Raw genomic sequence first — 19,944 nt, 5'->3', positions numbered from 1 at the left:
GCAAGGGCAGGTTGCTGACTCATGTTCAACGATCTGTCAGGATAACCAGGTGAACTCTAAGTAAGCAGTTCTGTAAGGTCCATGAGAAAGTTCAAGGTAATATACTTGAGAAAGGTATCTAAGTGCTAAAACAAACCAAAAAGAACAAGTTTCCTAGACATCAAGAGCTAACTATAACAGTTATAGCTACCTATAACTCCTAAGAGGTATAGGATCAGTTTTAAGAGATTAAAGAAAATCTACACCCTAAATCTAACTAGGGTGATCAAACCAAGGCTCTCAAAAAATCTGAGTGTCTTTCATGCTGTTGTATGACTGCTGAACGCACTATCACTTTGCTCCATGCAGCAGGGGAGCAGCAATAGCACAGAAGGCAATAAAAGTACATGTCTTACTCTCAAGGCTCTTTGAATACAGTGCACCAGAGGAAGAGCAGCCTCCTGGTTGTAGCGCAAGGCCACGGATCATCTTCCTCAGCTAACAAGTCTGCACACCAAGTACACTTCATTATCAAGCTACAGATCAGGCCAGCTTCTTGCACATGACACAGTGCGACTGCATGCCAAGTACCCCATGTTTGCTGAGATCAGTTCCAAGAAAGCAGGAACTGAAGCAGAGTTACTGGTAAAAATGGAGGAGGGGCAACAGGGTCAAAAAATTCAGCAGAAGATCAATCTGAGAGTTGAGTAAATCTCTAGATTCAATTTCTTCTACTGTGAAGTCAGTCCAAACTGACTTCACAGTAGAGCTTAACAAAACCAGTAATTATATAGGGGAAGTCATAGATGGCAAACTGCATAGTTACATTAACTCTGAATTGCAACATTTGAATGCTCAAAAGTCTGCTACAAGTATAACCACACCAGAATCAACAACTGCCTCAAGTCCCCCAAGTACACTGTGATCCCTTAATGCTATCAGGCACCAAATCTACCCTTATGAAACACTTCCTTCCACCCTGAGTTTCATCACCTGCCTTCTCATTTCCTGAATAAACAGTCCACATGTAGAGCAAGCTGTTTCCTCTGTTTCTGTATTGCTGTTTTCAGAAGGGAAAAAATATCAAATACCAAACCACCAAAAAACCCCAGGAAAGTTGAAGTGCTTAAGAACAGGACTTGAAAACATCTCTCATCTATAAAAATCCTGGCACAGTCCAGATACCTCTTCTATCTTTTGAGAGAGTTAGATGGCAACAAAGGCCAAGGAAAGCATAAAAAATTTCTGAATACCCACTGCAACTTTAATAATTACTACCTTAAACTGGTGGTCCACAGACAAACTTGTCCTGAAAAAAATGAAGGAGTACAGAAAAGATGGTAAAAGTCACCTACAGGTACTAAATTCCAACATTCTCTCTAAAAGCTTGAGTACCTACGGTTCTGGAGCCCTTTGGCCATTGAAACGCACTTCAAAGCTCCCAAACTTATCCCAGTCTTCATGATACGTATTCTGCAAGACTGTTCCCATGATTCAAATGAGTTGCTTGTCTTAATGGTAAAAACATCTGCTTCTTCACTTAAAGGTTGTCTAGTTATCTGCAGCATTATACACTTCACTTCCACAAGCCATTTTTACCTGGGGCTTGGTCTAACTTTTGAACATAAAAATAAGAGAGGCAATAGACCACTGATTTTGTTCAAGACAGAACCTATGAAGCTTCATAAAATATTCAGATCTTTTGTTTGTTTCACTGTAAAGTAGGGAAAGAAGATTTATTCAAACCTTATGATACCAAATCTAGCCTTTTATCCTTACATAAATTTTTATATTTTATAATAACTTTGCTGCAGTAGTAACCAGCAAAATAACTAAGTGGGTGTCATACACCACCTTAATACAAGGTCAAAATGGCCGATGATAGTCTTGATTTTGAAGAAAAAAAGATGGGCTAAAACTAAGTGGTTAAAGACACTGCAAACCATATTCCTTTTAGAACTCCATGCTGCGATTTTCTTCCACATCTGACAAGTTACTAGTAATAGTCTCTCACATGGTACTCTCTGTCTTATCTCTCATTTCAGCAGCTGTATGAAGAGGAAGTGTGACACACTCTTCTAGAGACAGGTGAAAGGGATTAGGAGATTACCAGTCCTCCACACCTGGTCCTTACCACCTCTTTCCCCACAGTGGCTGAGGGACTGCCTGCTGACTGTCTGTGCAGGTGCTCCCTAACCTTCTTCAGTCAAAAGGCATCCCCACTACTGCAAATTATTTTAAACACACACTCACAGAATGTCTGTCATTTAAACTGAGCTAGGTCGTGGGACTTCCGCAGGTCTGGCGCTGCAGTGGTAACGAGCAGCTGAGGGACAGCTTTTCACTCACCTCATTCCAACCCTAACAGCCTGGGTAAGCACAGACTGTGTTTACAGCTACAGACCCCCCCAACACCAACTGGAAACTACTTCAGGAAATGAAGGGAATCAAGCCAAGCCAAAAGGAAAAGCAATGTTGTTGTTAGACGTTTGTCTGAATTGAAAAAGTAAGATAAGCCAGCAGAGATGTTTCCATAGACAAGATGGATAGGTGGCAGAACAAATCCTTCTGATTCTGATGCCAAAGTGGAATCAGTTGCCCTCCAGAGAGAACAAATAGATCTGGATTTCTTCTGCATGGAACTTTCCAAAACAAAACCCAAGACTATGAAAAAATTTTAAGAATATAAGAATTAATTCATTGTGCTGAAAAACCCTCAGTAAGAGAATGTTAGAAGTCTACTTCAATACATCAAATGATGTATCTAAACATTTTAGTTATAATGAGATCATAGATACAGAAATATTTTAAGTCTCATCTGCAGGTCAAGAATACAATCTACTTCCTAAGGAATAAAGTTTCAGAAAGCTATCCTGAGAGTATATCAAAACTATTGCAAATAATCATACTATTACAGATCAATTAATTATTAACTGCTAGATAAACTGTATGTTACTAGGTGAGTGCTTTTCACGTACTGCAAATAAAGTAAGAAGTTAGCTTAAACTACCATAAAGTTTCTGTATCTCAGAAGCTGCAGAGATTTTGCCTGGACAGATAGGTACCAACACTGGTTCACTGCCACATCAGATGCTATTGCAACTGAATTCCTAAATGAATCCCAAAAAAATTCCATTAAATGAATAATATTCCTCCAAAACTGAGCCACTGCAAAGACCAGTTTTCTAACGGCAATTCTACTAGGCTTTTAGCTCTTCCTTCACACTCTGTATTTTGCTGCCTCTGAGAACTGAAAAGGATGCCCAACTTATTTTCAAGAGGTGAAAGAAACCTTAAGGCTTCATTTAAATTTTCACACTTGTTGAAAGGATACCCTAAGTGTCACAGCTCCCAAAGGCCTACCAGTACAGAACCACTTTTCTGTACCCCAATAGCTGTTTCACCAAAGTAGGAACTGAGATTACCTCTCTAATGAGCACCATGAATACACTTCACAGGAGCTCAGTTAAGAGAGTTTTAACTACAATCCTAATTTCTGCTCTAAACTGAAATACCATAAAATAGAAAAATCAATGCAAGTTCCAAGATTAAAAATATGAAAGAAGACTTAACACAGACAAACAAGTCTCAGTTGAGCTGTGTTGGCTGTAGTACAGTTATGTTATGTGAGAGGTTTCTAAAAAAATGGTCTTTCTGCAGGCTGAGATGCAGATATTTCAAACAGGAACCTTATGTTTATTCTCATGTACAATTTAATTTTCTTATTTTAGCAGCAGTGTCTCTTCTTGATATTAAAACAGAGTTGATGACATAAGAAATGGCCTTCATTTGTATTTCTTTTGGTTAGTGCTGGAAAGTAGTTTACACAAGTTTAAGATACAGGATATCTGTACAAGAATTTAAGAACAAAAGGTCAGAGTAACCTACTGCAATAGGAAAAACCCTAGAAATCCTAACTTAAAGTAGTAGCAGGTTCAAACAGGCAGCAATAGTATCTGGTTTACACATCATGGTTTATTAAAAAGCTTTAGAAAGTCTAATTTAGATTTCCATTGGTTCTGCCAAGTTTGGGGTTTTTTTCACTCTAATGCTAAAGTAAAATGAGCTGATGAACCCAACTTTGCTTTTTAGATGTCAGTGCTGTTCTACATAATCACAATTCAGGATCTTTCATAGGGTTTTTGGCAGGGTTTGTTTTTTGTGTTTTTTTGTTTATGGCTTGTGAGGTTTTTTGGGGGATCCTAGGGAGGAAAGTTGGGATTTTTTTGGGAGGTTCTTCACTGTTGTTCTGTGGGAGATTTTTTAAATACAGGGGAAAAAATATTACAAATAGACTTCTTACAGGCTTAACAAGAACTAGTGCTTTTAGCAACAAACATCTGAGCTTGTCTTCTGAAGCTACTGAGTAACTGCCAATCAAATTTGATTTGGAAATGCTGCAACAATCTCACATAGCTTTTAGTTTAACAGGATGAACAGCAGTATTTAAACAATATAGCCTGATCCACAGGAACTGTACAACAGTATTGCATTGCAGACTTGGCAAGTGACCTAACAATAAACCTCTTGTTTACCTACCCATTTCTATTTTACAAATTACAAGCTCCTCTATGACATTTCTTTGGGCAATGAGAAGCACCTGACCTGCCACAACAAACTGCTACGGAAGAACTACAAGCACCATCAAGTGACAACTTACCTGCAATTCACAGCCCTCAGAAATCAGGTCAGTATCACTGCCTAATGTCAGCCAGGCCACTGCTCACACTATTTGCAACAAACAAGCAACTTATATAAAAGTTACTTTTGACAGAGGTGAAAATAGAAGTCAAGCCTTTCACAGATCAAAGCCAGCCCTCAAAAACAGAAATTAAACATATCCCATTTCTGAAGAGCAGAATGCTTTTTGCTCCCAGTACTGCAAGGAAACACCAAGACTTTTCATAGCAAGAGCCACATATTATCAGGATACATTTAATATTCTGCTTCAGGGACCAATATAGAAGATACTATTTTTTCTGCTTGAATCAACTGAGTACGTGTCATGATTGGGATAAAGGGTTCTGCTCCTTGACAGCCAGGGAGTGGCTGTAAGCACAGACAGGAAAACAAAGCCTTGACACTTCCTTGGAAGTTCTTTGAAATGCTTCGGAGAAGAAAACAGAGGAAAAAATGACATCCTTGGCAAAGCATTATTCTGTTCAAGGCTAAACAAATATTTAATGGATAAGGCACCTCCTCCTGCCCTTCCATCCAGTTTACTCAAGTACTGGGAATTCTCTTTCCCATAAAATGTTTTAAAGGGGCCATCAGATAGCTTGAGCACCTGATTTAAAGTGAATACAATCCTCTCAGCTGCGCAATCCCATAGGACTGTGTGATAGGAAGTTTTGAATCCTGCCTCCTCACCCTCCTCTATCCAGCCCCTCAATACTCAGCAAGTTAAAGGAGCTAGTTAAGTGGCAAGAGACATCAGGTAATTTAGGAATGCCGGGTCAGACAGAAGACTGACACAAATGCTGGGAATGAAGGATGCAATACTTGTGAGCTCAAACGATAAATAAGGGAAAGAATGATTCCAAGAGGGAATGTGTTGCTTTTTTAAAAGGAAAAAACCTTCGTCGTTCCCTTTCACAGCATGACAATATCGTCCCCCAAACTGACAAGAATTATCACTTAACAGCATTTGGTAACTTACTTTCATATTGAAAATCACACACAATACCAAGATAAACACAAGCTTAACTACCAAGATAATACTAGCATAAAGCAATTCAATACCCTGTATCTCAGCCAAAGCAGTTAACTACACCTCTGTGTATAATGTTACACATTTTATTCCCTTGAAGGCAGCTTACACATGTATTTCCAAGTCTAACATGTAGGAAAAGAATGAAACACCAATTTCCATGCTTTACAAAATAAATGGAGCCAGGCAGCAACAGCTCAGAAACTGTAACTGAACAAAAATGTACATCCCAACCTACCCATAGAGTGAGAGCATGTTCCTGGGGCACATTCCGTCTTTGACACTCACTTCACACACTGCTGTGAGGTGTCAGAAGGAAGAAAACTGCAGGTACCCATTTAGACTTCCTGCAGGAGCAGCTCTAAGAGTAACCAGCAGTCCATGCTTCCAGCCATGTGCAGTGCTGACAGGGGCAACTGGAGGAACCTTGTGTCCTGCCCTTTCAATCCACTATTAACTGAGTATCCAAAACCAGCTGTCACAGATACAAACCAGTCAACTTCACCAAGTACAGTGCAGTTACAACTAGAGTCTTTAACTTTTAAAAGCTATGATTTGCCCAAGAAATCTTATCATGAACATGTAGAAGAGTAAAAATTTATTGCTTTGGGATATTTTTTCCAAAATTGTAAAGAAAAAGCACATGTAATACTGATTTTAATGACAACAACAAGCATGCAGAGCCTCTAACCTCAAAAACAGCTTGGCATACATAATCTTTCCTATTTGAAAAGATTTTGTTCCTTCGTTTTGTAGCCCTCAACAGAATTCAGTGCAGGATGAGCTGTCCTCTTCCTGATGATCACAACCTGAGAAAAAATACCATAAGCCAGTAATTCTTAATACAGTGGCAAATTTTACACTCCCATGACAGCTTCTAGAAAGTCTGAGACATTCACAACTTTGGCTTTTTCATATCCAAATTGTATGCAACAGACACAGAATATGAAATTAGGGCTTGTAACTCCAGGAGTGCTATTAACTTAATAAAATCCAGATTAAAAGTGAATAGCCAGCTAGATATTTCAAAGCCATTTATAAGCACCAAACTGCGAAGTAACTGAGACACCCATCAAAAGCACCTAACCAAGATAAGCACACAAGCATTCCAGTTACAGGATGAAGTAATAAGCAATTTCCAACCCCCCTCCCCAAAAAAAGCACTATGCCAACACTCCACATGCAATGAGAATTGACTGCTCCCAAATCTTGATAAGTATAATTAACCTTCATAACCCTTTCTTTGGCCTTGAAAAGTAAACCTGAATTCATCTTGAAAACCAATTAAAATGCTAAGCAGTCTGCCTACTTTGGGACTGGAGAATAGCATTCAATCAAAAAAAAAAGCATAGTACAATTGTCTCCTCAGACACCTTCAAGGATCTGTTAGCTGTTTCAGTAAAAACTGTAATTCATAAATAAACCACATTTCAACAAGGACTGAAAAATTCTTCAATTCTTCATGAAGATCCTGAAACATTTAAGATTTATGAAAGCAAAATCAAAGGTTAAACAGAAAAAAAATAGCCATAGAAACAAAAGATAAAGATGATCTAGGTGGGCTATGAAGTTTGATTTTGCCTTTTCATGCTATCTTTAACAACAGATATTAATTGTACAGTGCCATTTCCATTCAAAGAGCTTAACTTTGTTCTCCCCAGTAAGGTACATTCATTCATTCTGCCTTTTAGATTGACTACTGACAAGGAAATCTACTTATAATTTATGTCACCCAACCTGCTTTTTTCATGTCTGCCATTTTTAAATTAGCACAACAACTAGACAGGCAGAAGGAGCTGGAATTCTCATTTTTCTTTCTAACTTCTTCTTTCCTACATCATAGATATTTCCTCTTACACAAAAAATTCCACATGTCTACTTGCCATGAAATTTAGATGCATGTGACTCTGTGACTATCACATTTCTTTTTGTAACTTTATTTGTTCAACAGAAGGAAAGGTAGGTAAAGTGATTTCTGATTTTCTAGTGAACTGGAGCTGATTTTATAGTAACTATCCAGTTTTAACATCAGAATTTTGTTTCCAGTGATAGATTCCAGTGTTATATTTTAGTATAACTTCTGGAGTTCACTACTGGAGTTCAGAGTGGCATTAATTACTTTTTCTTCCCCATTATAAATTTATTTTTAAATATACACAGTATAGCTGCTTAACAGGCATCTGTTTGAATATTTAAACAAGCCTAAATTAGCTCTTCATTTTGAAAACAGGTCCTTTATGCAGTGGCTGAAAGTCAGAATCATCTTCATGTCAAGATAAGGCATATTTCAAGCCTTATAACCTCCAAGGAGTTCTCTTGCTGCTGTCCAGTTATCCTTGACAGTGCTGTAGATGGCAGTATTTCACAGAGCTCACCTCCCTGCCCTAACCTGGGGCTAAGGACTGCAGAATAGGGAATGCACTGTGAGGGTGCTTCAAGAATCTTCAGTTCAAGCATTTCCACAACATACCATACACAGTAAGAAAGTATGCAAAATGCTTTAATTTGAAAAGCAACCCTCTCAGATGATTAAAGAAATGTACCATAATGCCAGTCAAACAAAAATGTTAAGTTACCGCAGGTGAGATCATCCTTAAAACAGAGATCCACAATAAACTGCTCCCATGCATAGGACCTGAGACACTCAGACATTTCATTTCAGATTACCAAAATAAAACCAAGTTCTCCGTAGTAACCTCATATTCCTGACTAGAAGGTGCAGTTCTAGTGCAGGTGGGTACATCTGGATCACCTGGGCTTTCACTTTACTTGAAATTGGGGCGCTTTCAGAAAATAATAGCCTGCACAGGACATCTCAGTTTCACACTAAAATACAGTTCTAGTCTGTCAGCAACACACTTTCCACATGGAACCCCCCCCAAGAGCAGTCACTTTTGTCTGGAGGCTGATTGTTCACATCACGATGTGCACGGCAAAAGCTTCACAGGAATGAGCTACCACTCACTCCTGGAAAACATAAGTAACATGGATCCAAGTACATATATATATAGCCTTGACTCCCAATTCCCTTTCTTCCTAAAATTTTAGCAGGAGTTGACAAAAGCAAAGTATGCTGTATCCCACTGCTACAACCCTTAGGTGTTCTGCTGCACATGCCAGAAGCAGACTGAGGAGCAAACTGTGCAAATCCCATGCCACCATCATGGTGGGCTCACATTATTTCGCAATGGGTAGAAAAATTACTCAATCACTAGCAAGTCAGTGGTTTTAGGAACCACCACAACAGCAATTTCAATGCTTCCCCAGAAAATTCATCTCCTAGCTGTCAGCCTCATTATGCATCTCAAGCAAAGTACGTAACACTAGCTCCCAGCATACCGAGCATGCAAGCTTGTCTTTGTAATGCTCACAAATCAGAATTCACAGGAGCCTAGCATTTCCATTCCTTAGGATGAAGGACAGCCTGCTGAAGATCAAAATTACTATCTTAGCTACTCAGCAAAACATTTGCTGGGAACTAGAAGATGCATGAGACACCAGAAATAGTGATGAAGGAGGAGCAGAAGCCAAGACACAATGTCGGCCTCACTAACCTAGGAAATGAATTCCAAGGCTGTAATGGAGAGCAGACTGATACCACTGCATTCCACCAGACTACCATCAGTAGGGCTCTTAAAAGTGTTGGTCAGAGCAAATAAATTTACGCTGATAACAACCTCCCTGGACTCAGTTCTGGGAGGAGCAGAGTATTACTAATTTTGCTTTATAGCTTATGCTTGCAGTTATTTGTTTGAGGAGGGAGGAGATGTTGACATAGGCACCTGAACTGCAGCTTCTCCCACACTCTTACAACAGCATGATCTTGGCAAGGCAAGCAGCAAACTCTGCCATGCATGGGATTCAAGCAGAGACATTTAAAATTTCACAACTGCAAAATATTCATGCATCATGCAAGCCTCCATCCATGAACACGTGAATTTTTCTCCAGAGAAAGTGAAGCAAAGCACAAGAATATAGACAAACACTGCTAGGTTTCTGAATTGCTAAGACAGGCAGGACAGCAACAAAGAACAAAAAAACAGATATGCTACTATATGCTTAAGTGAAAGGAGAGAGAGGTGCATGGGGCTAAAGATAAAAGTATTATGGACATAGAATAAAGCTGGGACAGAGAAAAGATGTTGAGAATCGTCAGACAATTATAACCAAAACAGTTAATGACACAGAGCCATCACCTGAAAGATGACTACAGCAGGACAAACATGGAGATAAAATGCATTTTTTTTAAATCACAGAATAAATTTCAAGCAAACATGACCCTGCAACAGGATGGTGACTAAGGCCACCAGAGCTCACGTGGGCTTTCGTTCAGTACTGATGGCAACAGCAGCACTGTGTCACAAGAAGAGGACAGATGCTAAGTAGAGTTGGAAAATTGCACCTATTACACCTGTGAGTAGTAATAAAAAAGCCTCATCATTTCTTTTCTTCTCCCCCACCACTCAACTCTTGGGACCCTTGACACTGGAGAAGGGAGTGAGGATTCAGTGAGAGCTTTCAGACTGAGTGTAAAACCCTGGTAACATGCACACCTTCCTTCACTCAGGTCCTTTTCTAAGACTTCACATGAAACTTGTTTAGCAACTACTTTTTGCTCCTCCACAATTTCCTGTCTGGGCTGCCCTGCTGCAGAACACACTGTGCAGATTGCAGGTGGTCAGCTACAGCAAGTTACAAGTCATTAAAACACCATCTCCTCCCTGACAAAAACAACAACAACAACCAAAAAAAAAAAAACAAAACAAAACAAACAACAACAACAAAAAAAAAAAAAAAAAAAAAAAAAAAAAAAAAAAAAAAAAAAAAAAACAAAAAAAAAAAAAACAAACAAACAACACATCCCTTTCTTCCTTCCCTCCATCCGAAAGTCTACAGACAGAGGTGCAAATTCAAACACCATCTCTATGAAGGCACTAAACTATATTCAGAAAATTATTCTATAAGCCAAAACCTTGCTTCCACAACATTTCCCCCAACACCTTAAAGCCAAATGAATCACAACAGATGCTACTCATTTGGACAACCCAAGCTTCTTAAACCTGCATTTGTAAGATAGAAATATCTGCTAAACAAGCAGTTTATGTCTTAATCACTTACAAGAAACTAACAGTCAAAAAACCCCCAACCAAACCACACCACAAAAAAACCACCAAGTTGTTTAAATGAAATTGTTAGCTAACACTGGAAACTAATGCATTTTTTTAAACCCACAGAAATATCTAGAAAATGCCCACAGTGAATCACAGTCCAAATTTACTTGTGATACCTCAGACATGTTTCAGCCATCACTTTTAAACACTGTACATTGAGATCAACACCAGGACGCTCTCACTCTAATTTCCCTTTCCTGTTCCTGGGCTGCCAGCACAAATGCTTTTTTACATATTAAATTCACAAAAGGTCAACTGCCAGATAATATTCCATATACAGAATTTTTAAAAAGTTATAACTCATTGTCTTTAGTTCTTAAGAACAATACACAATGAAGTTACCCTTAACACTGTTCTCTTAAAATGCAACAAGCCTTAGCTTCCTGAAGTTTAAAATTAAACCCAAAGCCCAAAAGAACCAGCAGTTTGAAAAGCCTGAGCCTCCTGTTGCTACACAGCAATACCAAGAGACCACTGTGTTACAGAAAAATTACCGGTCTCTTCTTCTAAAAGCAGACTAAGCCATCTAATTTTTCTGCTGGATCTTCATCAGCCTGATCCATAAGATGCTGTTGCAAGTTCTGATGAAGAAGACAGGAAGATATGATTTTTAACTGTTCACAGCATGAGAAGTGCCATGCTGGTAAGCATTTCAGATGCATGATGAATTCTTGTACCTGTAATAAGAGGAAGGAGTCCACAAATTATTATCCAGAATAATTCAGGAACAGAGTTCAGAAATAAATCCATGTAAGGGAAAAAAGAACAAATATGCAGGAAGATAGGCAAAGCTACATCTACAATATATTTGTCTGAGATTCCTATTGGCAAATATTCAATCTACATAAGATGTAAAGATAAATAATTTCTTCTCTTTTTGAATGAAAGACTACTCACGATACTGTGAAGCATTCACAGAATACAGCAACTAAAACAGTACAGTTCAATGTTGACTTTTGCCTTATTCTGTTCATGCCTCAATTCTATCTATGCTGCTAATATGGCAGTTAATAAGATGGAGATTACTTCAGTATATTTACAGTAAGAGATAACACAAGTCCTGTTTATAAGTAGGTTATATTTACAAAGAATCTCTCAATCACGGAGGAAAGTGACTTAAGATAAACAAAAAAAATCCAGTTTTCTTCATGTCACGAAGAAAGATGAAATATAATTTGATAACTGATAAAATAAATAGTAAAAAAAAGTGTATTAGAGTTCTTTTCTGGTCAATTAGTAACAAAACATAAATATTTATACTCAACAAATGGTACAACATGCAGCCATCGATTTCTTAAGCTTGAAAAATAACCACCACCTACCAGATCTTTAACCTTCTTTCTGACAGAGATCAAGCTGTGTTTAGGAAGAAGGCAGAGATCAACATTAAGATATACAAGGCAACTTTTTAAGTCTTCAGTAGACAGATATTGTTTATAAGCCAAAAACAGGGGGAAAAGTACAAAAGCTTGTTTTAATTCAACAAGAATGTGTCTCTGAACACCAAAGTAGCACAACTTGTAACGTGATCTAACAGTGACCAGAGCAGAGGTCTTCTACAAATTTAAAAAGAAAGCAAAGCAAAACCACCAAAAAACAAGCCCTCTCAGACCACAAGTCTCATTTCCTTACACAAGTTCTTAGTTTACATAAGAAGAAAGTATGTTTCCCTGCTCCAAGCTGACAACCAAACAGAGCTGATGACACTGAAAAAAACTGATTATTGAGCTTCAAAGAAAAATATTCCTGTTAGCACATGGAGACAAATATTGAGTGGTGTTCTTTGAAGCACTGACAGTAAGTGGGTATAGTTAATATTTAAATAAAGTAGCAGACATGGTACAGATCCATCTGTACACTCTTTCAGGTTTTTTTTTTGCCAGTTTTTCTTTCACTTTATAGGGCAGCTTCCTGTTCTGCGTTCTACCTTGATTGGCATGTATAAACTTTCTGCTTGGTGCTGCTTTGCCTTAGTAGACTTTTTTTTTTAATCAAAGGAGAACTTTTTTCATCAAGGAAGAACATTCATTCTTGTTGATGATTTCAGAATTGTGTCTTAAAAATTCTGCTTACCCTCAGTAATTTTGCATGCTCTCTAAATAGATGGAATTGTAATTTCTGTAGAGGAAATGCTTTCTGCTTGCCAGTATCCCAGGCCTCAAGTCCATGCTTTCCTCTGATGACTTTCCATCCCACATCTTTTAGTGTAGCTGTTTGCATTAAGGCTTATCCTGACCCTTTTCAAGGCTTGCAATCTAGAATCAAAGTAGTGTTTTTAAAAACAACAAGCAGTAAATCTTTATAGGTAGGTTAGTGTGGGGTCCTCAATTCTGTGTACAAAACAAGATCCAAATGTTAGCTTATTGGCTTCTCTGCACAAAGAGTACATTTCAATTACTGATGAGAAATTACAAAATTTTGATTTCAGCAGAGGAAATATGTGCTGTAACATAAATCTTCCAGCCTCCAACAGATCATAACAGACAGCCCAGTAAGACCCTTAGCGTTAGAACTGTAACTTTTTATGTATTGTGCAGATTCGATTTAGAATTTTTTTTTTAAAGACATTAATTGAAGCAAAGAGATACCTTCAAAGTCTGCAATTTGCATCATACAGATAAGCCAAGTTGCTTTACTTACCCATACCAAGAACTTCTTTTTTTCTAAAGGAGGCTGCAAATAAGATGAAGGACTGCAGGTCACAGCTACCCCGACTGTTGTGTTAGGCTGAAGACGTAGCTGGGAGCCCTGCACTGAGATTTGCCAGCTAGCAGTTCACAGGAGGTTCTCTCTTTCTAATGTATTGCTAGGACACTCTTTCCTATGCAAATATATACATGTACACATGCAAATTATGTTCTACAGGTTCAGCAAGTCCTTGCAGTAAAGCAGATACCACACGCCCATGTAGCACATCCAGACAGCACACACCACTGCCTGAGTAACACGGGCAAGCACATCACTTCAGGAAGAGAAAAAAATAAACCCTCCTCCAGGCTAGTAGTCCTTCACAGTGTCTGACCTAACTGGACAGAATATAAGGGTCATTCAGGTCTTGTATTGGGAACAAGGTCTACAAGAAGAAATTTCCGTATCAATATTAATTGATCGTATCGTCTTCTAAAACTATACTCCCCTGAAAAAGCTAAGTCACAGTTAGTCAGATGGTGCCTAGAGCTACAAGAAATCAGACAGAAAATTCCCTTCAGCACTTTAATGGTGATTTTTGTAGGAGACCAAGGCAGAAGACAGATGGTAAGTATCCAGTGAAATTGGAACAGGTAATGTAGTTGGAACAGCAGACAAAGCAGACAGGTCATATCTCACAAGAAAAAGCAGTAATCCCAGATGTCTTTTCCTCAATAAAACTAGCAAGAAGGAGGCCCTCACCTTCCTAATTACACAGAAAAAATGGACTGAAGAGAAGCAAAAAGGCCATCTCAACATTGGCAGAGAAGATGTCATTAGGTTAGGAAAGTGATGCAAGTGGTCTTCACCCACAAAAGATACCCCTCCATTAGTAATGTGCACATTACATCCACTTCAATTATGTTAGATGTCAGCTACAAAAAGCATGGCCAGATGTTCAGTGACACTAAATTAACCCTATCTGCTACTTTAGGTAAGAATTTAACAGTATTCCTCAATCCTCCTCCTTTCCCTGTCCTTCACATTACCATAACTTTTGTGACATTGTCTGAATTGGAAAAGTGTATTATCAGGGACAAAAATCAGAAGGCAATATAACAGAAGCACAAAGCATTGTAAGGTCCCCCATAAGAAATGGAAAGAGCAGAGGAGCAGATTTCTTATTCAGAGAATCATTCATGATCAGCCATCAGGAGAGCTGGAAAATATGCAGCCTAAAAACTAATATTGATACAGAAATTTCTTCTTGTAGACCTTGACCTTTGGCTCCCCAATACAAGACCAAAATGACTTCTCCTGTTGCAGAGACCTCTCTCTTCACCTCCCAAGGAGGAAAGAGAGCTTTAAGAATAATGAGCATTAAGAGAAGAGCGCATGCCTGCATTATCTTCTGCTGCAGCATAATCAGTTACTCAACTGTACAGTCATACTAGCAATATTTAACGTTTTCCAAAATTATATTGTCTGGCACACTATACCCACAATAAATGTATGGTGGCTGTATAGTACATGTAACAAACCCACTGAGATGAGTCAAAGCCAAATTTTCTTTCCATTTGTCCCAGGTTTACAGTGCAGACTATTAACCAAGTTTAGCTGGTATATAATATCTCCACATGGCAATATTGTCCAGAAGGAGAACAAGCTATTAGAAACAATGAATTTACACCAAGCTGATGCCTATTTATGGCCCAAGTCTACAGAACTTCTTTGCAGTTTTCCCTCTCAATCACGCTAGCTGTTATTTGACATCTTCAACAAATAATACTTAAGCTTTTATTTTATTTAACTCTGCATCTAGACAAACTATGTTTCCTGCAGACGTGGATTAAACATATTCATAATTACTCAAACACTCAAAAAAAAAAACCTCAAAAAAAAAAAAGGAGCAATAGCTGTGCCACTTCCAAGTCTTGTCACTTTCATCTTGTTAATGTTTCAACTCAGAACAACTCCTCTGTTTCTAGAACTGGTATACTAGAAAAAGTTAACACTTCCCTTAGGTACCAATCTGATGTCTTTGGATACCTTATTCCATATTTCTGCATGGACTATGCATTAATAGAATCATCATGTTTCAAGTACTTAAAATACATATCCTTTTTTTAAAGTTACCCAGTCTTCTTTGTAAAAAAATCCAGTAATCTTGAGTGTCCAATAGTCCCTCAAAAAGTGCAGTAGAGCAGCTTCCAAGACTTGTGGAAAAAAGATAGCACTAACATTACTCAGAGTATTCAACTTCTACCAAAAAAATTGAATTATACATCCACCTACTCAGGGGAAAAGAGCACTTGGTTGACTTCACAGGTACTCTTCACCTGGAAATGACCACAGCCTGAAACAAAGCAGTTCCGGGGGTTCACACCACCTCCACCCAGCACCACTCCTACAATTTACATTTAGTTTAGCTCCCAGTTGTAACTCTATGGAGGCAGCGTTCAGTAAAGCACACAAATGCAGTTTCACGTTCAGCAGCCATGGTGTGGATGGCAAGGAGTCGGCACGACTGACATGTTCCTACACAGGAAGCACAAGGATTATCTGTGCCCATCTGTAAAGCAGGAGATGCACCCACGGTAAACTGCCTAAGAACAAATAAATTACTCCATCAAGCAGGTAAGCTGCCTCATTTCCATACTGCACATGTGAGGGTGGGGATGAGGGAGAATAAAAAGTGGTTCACTCTTAGAAGTCAGGCCCAAGTAATACAGACTGCATTATATGCATTGCCGTAACACATCTGTTTAGACCAAAACATTTTCCTTGCATTATGTAATCAATTGCACTGCTCTAAATGGATATCTAAACTGGCTCAGTTCCATTCAGAGACACAAATAAACTTGTTCTTGTGATTGCTTTCCACTGGAAAAAGTACTGAAAGAAATATCACAAGAACTCTGATTACATCAAAAGCCTTGTAAGAGAGCTCTTATTAGACAAAGGTAAAGTCATGCAAGGAAGGAGACCTTCTACAGCCATGTTAAATATTTGATTTTGTATTTGCGATGTATTTAGAGTTTCAGACAAACTCTAGTATGTTTCAGTCCCTCTCCCAGACTAGTTCTCCAGTGAGGAACAATAGGAAACCTGCTCTCCTGGTACAGTATGGTGCTGCTGTATGTGAGTCCCACAGCTGACAAACAACAAACTGCAGTTTATGCAGACTCACTGCTTTAATGCCTAAACAATATCCTAGCTATCCCTTCTGTGCTAAAGAACAGTATTCGACTATGGCAGCATAAAGGTTCACAAGTTGCACCAAAACCTCCACTGCAAATAAACTGCCTCCTCTTCTCCTGGCAGCACCAGCATCCCACCGCACAAAGAACAAAACTCCTACCCTGCTCCTCTCCACCACCCGTCCCCACACACATTGCAGGTCTCTCGGGCAGCCACCTCTGAGACAAGACTGGAAGGAACAGCTTGCACAGAGGGTGGCAAACTTGGGATTTATTCTGAAAGCTTCATGTGGCTGTGAACAGTATTCTTCCCTAACTCGTCATACACTCTACAGTATTTTCATCCCCTGCAGAGACAAACCATGCCATGGTTCAAAGAAAAAACAGTGACCCATAAGCAGCTATTTACACTAGAACCAAACATGCAAGAAAGAAAGAAAAAATATGCTATTGAGTACTGAAAAGAGCTTATATGCGTCACCACATATCCTCATACCAAGTCATCTTTTCTACTACACTGCAACCAGACCAGGGAAACTACTGTTTCAAGTTTCTCAATTCAGTGCCATTTAAGGAGTATCTAATCACAGATTTACTGCATTACCACACTTCTTTTTAAAACCTGCAAAGATTGCAAGACCACAAAATATGAATATATTAACTAAAAAATTAGGTCAATGCAATATCGAAGCAAATGTCACCCATATTTTACCTAAAAAAAAGTATCCACTTTGCCCATAAAGGATGCCACAATTATAAAAAAATTTCCACATGAAATTTCAAGCAAATGAACTTGCTGCGTACCTGGCCAAATGTTTCACGAATCTTTGTATGTCAAACTTCACCTTTAGAATAAAGCCAGGAATCTTTTATAATTCATGAACTTGACACCAACTAAATCCATAATTTGCTTTCACAAATCTTGTATCAAGAATATGACTCTCTTTTCAAGTATCACTATCCAGTTATAAGCAATAAATTGTTTGCCTTAACTCTCCAAATCATCTCTAAGAAATACAACATCTAAAGAACATTTTTGAGGAAAAATATGCCAATCACTGAGACGTGGCCCTCTTAGGTAGTTAGAAAAAGACCTGCTGTACATGAGACAAAGCCAGGTTTGGAATGCCGCTTCTGCTGGTTGAAGAGTCACATGAACCATCCATGGGTGTTATTCATTACTTTGGGGTGGAATGTATCCTTTAATTTATTAAACCTTGGGAATTCTTAGGAACAGATAAATAATGCCCAAGCCACAGTCAAGTACCCAACTCAGTTTACTAGACCACCTGCTTACTATCAGCTTTAAACATGTGAATTCTAAAAACACCCACTTATCTTCTGATGTGTTATTCCTTAAATAGCTAAAACTGTCAACCAAAAAAATGTCTCCCTACAACAAGCATGCTTCCCTAAGTTGAACAAGAATACTCAATTAAATAAAATTTTTTTCACATGTTTAAATGACCAGTATTAAACCCGCACTTCCAAGTCCAAGCCTATTCAAAAGAAACTCACTGGTCTTTTGAAATTACCTTCAAAATACCATGGCTTCTGTTTGCAGGCAAGAAAAAGATGACTCTGGAAGGAAACATGCCGGTTTCCCTTATCTCAACTGAATAGTCAGATTAACAGCTTCTGCAGTACTGCAACACCAACACTGGGTGACAGGATTAATGCACTGGAAAATGTCTGAACATAAAGATAGCATATGAGCTAGCTCAAGCTTAGATGCAATGAGAACACTTTCAAACAGATGAATGAATGGTTAAATGGAAAAAAGGAAGATGAGATACACACACTCCCATACTGTGTCAAAGTCAGTGTGACCTTAAGAACTTCCAGAGAGACAGATGTAGCATTTTTAGAGGATAAATGATCAGTGCTGTACCCTGTGCTGAGGGAACAAGCTCAGATAAAACCTTACATCCACAATTAAGAATGTGAAGAAAACGAGGTTTATTTATTCCTCTCCTAGCACCAGAAGTCCAAGCTATTTCCTCAAAATGAAAATCTTACTTCCCAAATGCCTCTTACCATCTGTAAAGCAGTCTTAGCTGTTCTCAAGAGGCTTCTTATGCTACTCTACATGTTACATCTGCAACAGATTTCCTTCTTGTAGAGTACAGATGGAAATAAACACTGTTTTATAACAAATATAGCAAAATACTGCTCCAGATTTCAATTGTGTACAATCCAGGACCAGTTACTCTGAATAAAACGCTTTTAACATATCTGCTGGTAATCAGTGGCCTATTATGAACACCATTTCCCGAACTTCACATGCTGCATTTACAGGATTCAACACTCTACAGAAGCCTTCCTTTTAAAAGTCAGTATTAGTCTTCAGAACATCAAGCTCCACCAAGCTCTCTACCACGATATGAAATTACCAAAATGAGACAAATCACCAGAAAAGCATGCAATTTGCTGTTCCCACAAGCTGGACAAGCATATGTTTTAAGATAAAGCTACACAGAGCTGCTTCTACTGCATCTAAACTGATGGAGTTTCTTAGGCAGGGAAACTACCTCCTTGATCAGATGCTAATTCATAAAAAAATCTCCAAAACAATGCAGATTCTTCAAGTCCAAGGTCCAAATTAGTCCACAAGGCAGCAACACTATATCTCCTCTAGTAATTATCAATGCCATGAAGTATTAATTTTTCAAAGTCAGTAACTTATTTTTTCTAATTTCTGGTTACTAGACCTTCTAATAACTAGAAAACTTGTGCAAGTCACACTTGTCTCAATATTTGTTCACACACTCTCAACAGAGGCAAGAGCCTTACAAAGCCCTTCACATAGCTCCAGCTTCAAACCCACAGTACGACCCTGCATTAGTGGGAAAGCTGCAGGCAGCAGAGGGAAGGAAGGGAACTATTGACCAGCTGAAGCTAAACACAGAGGTTATCAAACTTTATCCAAAAGAGAAGAGAACAGCAAAAGAAATCACTCAAGCAAAACTCAGAGACAGTCCTCTAAACTGAATCAAAGGCTTTGGGAAAAACATTTTTTGTTGCTGTGGGATTTTTTTGTTGGTTGGTTTTTTTTCAACAAAACAAATGACCAAAACTGTGCCCATAATTTCTTCTGTCTTAAACAGATATATATTTCTGAACTGTATTAGCATCAACCACCTGTTCTAACAGAAGCTAATTGCAACTTCTGTCTAACAAAACAGAAAAGATTAACTAATTCAACATCATTATGACCACATCAGAACACTGGGGGGGGGGAAGCCAAACAGTAAAG

The 19,944-nt window shown here is 38.5% G+C and overlaps 1 protein-coding gene across 2 annotated transcripts in view; it reads right to left on the bottom strand.

Annotated features, from left to right (window-relative positions):
- OSBPL8 (oxysterol binding protein like 8) overlaps window positions 1–11,441 on the bottom strand; it is a 73,930-nt gene extending 62,489 nt beyond the window's left edge. Inside the window, exon 1 of one of the 2 annotated variants that reach the window (XM_042017705.1) lies at window positions 11,355–11,441. The gene's annotated coding sequence lies outside the window, so the exon portion shown is untranslated. The remainder of the gene's footprint in view (window positions 1–11,354) is intronic. The other variant, XM_042017704.1, reaches the window with a different exon arrangement.
- Window positions 11,442–19,944: the final 8,503 nt, after the last annotated feature.

Source organism: Corvus kubaryi, unplaced genomic scaffold, assembly GCF_017639235.1.
Source record: "Corvus kubaryi isolate FWS band 111438036 unplaced genomic scaffold, C.kubaryi_AGA036_p1.0 137, whole genome shotgun sequence".
In the NCBI taxonomy this organism is placed as follows: domain Eukaryota; kingdom Metazoa; phylum Chordata; class Aves; order Passeriformes; family Corvidae; genus Corvus; species Corvus kubaryi.
Note: the sequence above shows the minus strand (reverse complement) of the source record. Positions and strands in the feature narration are given on the sequence as shown.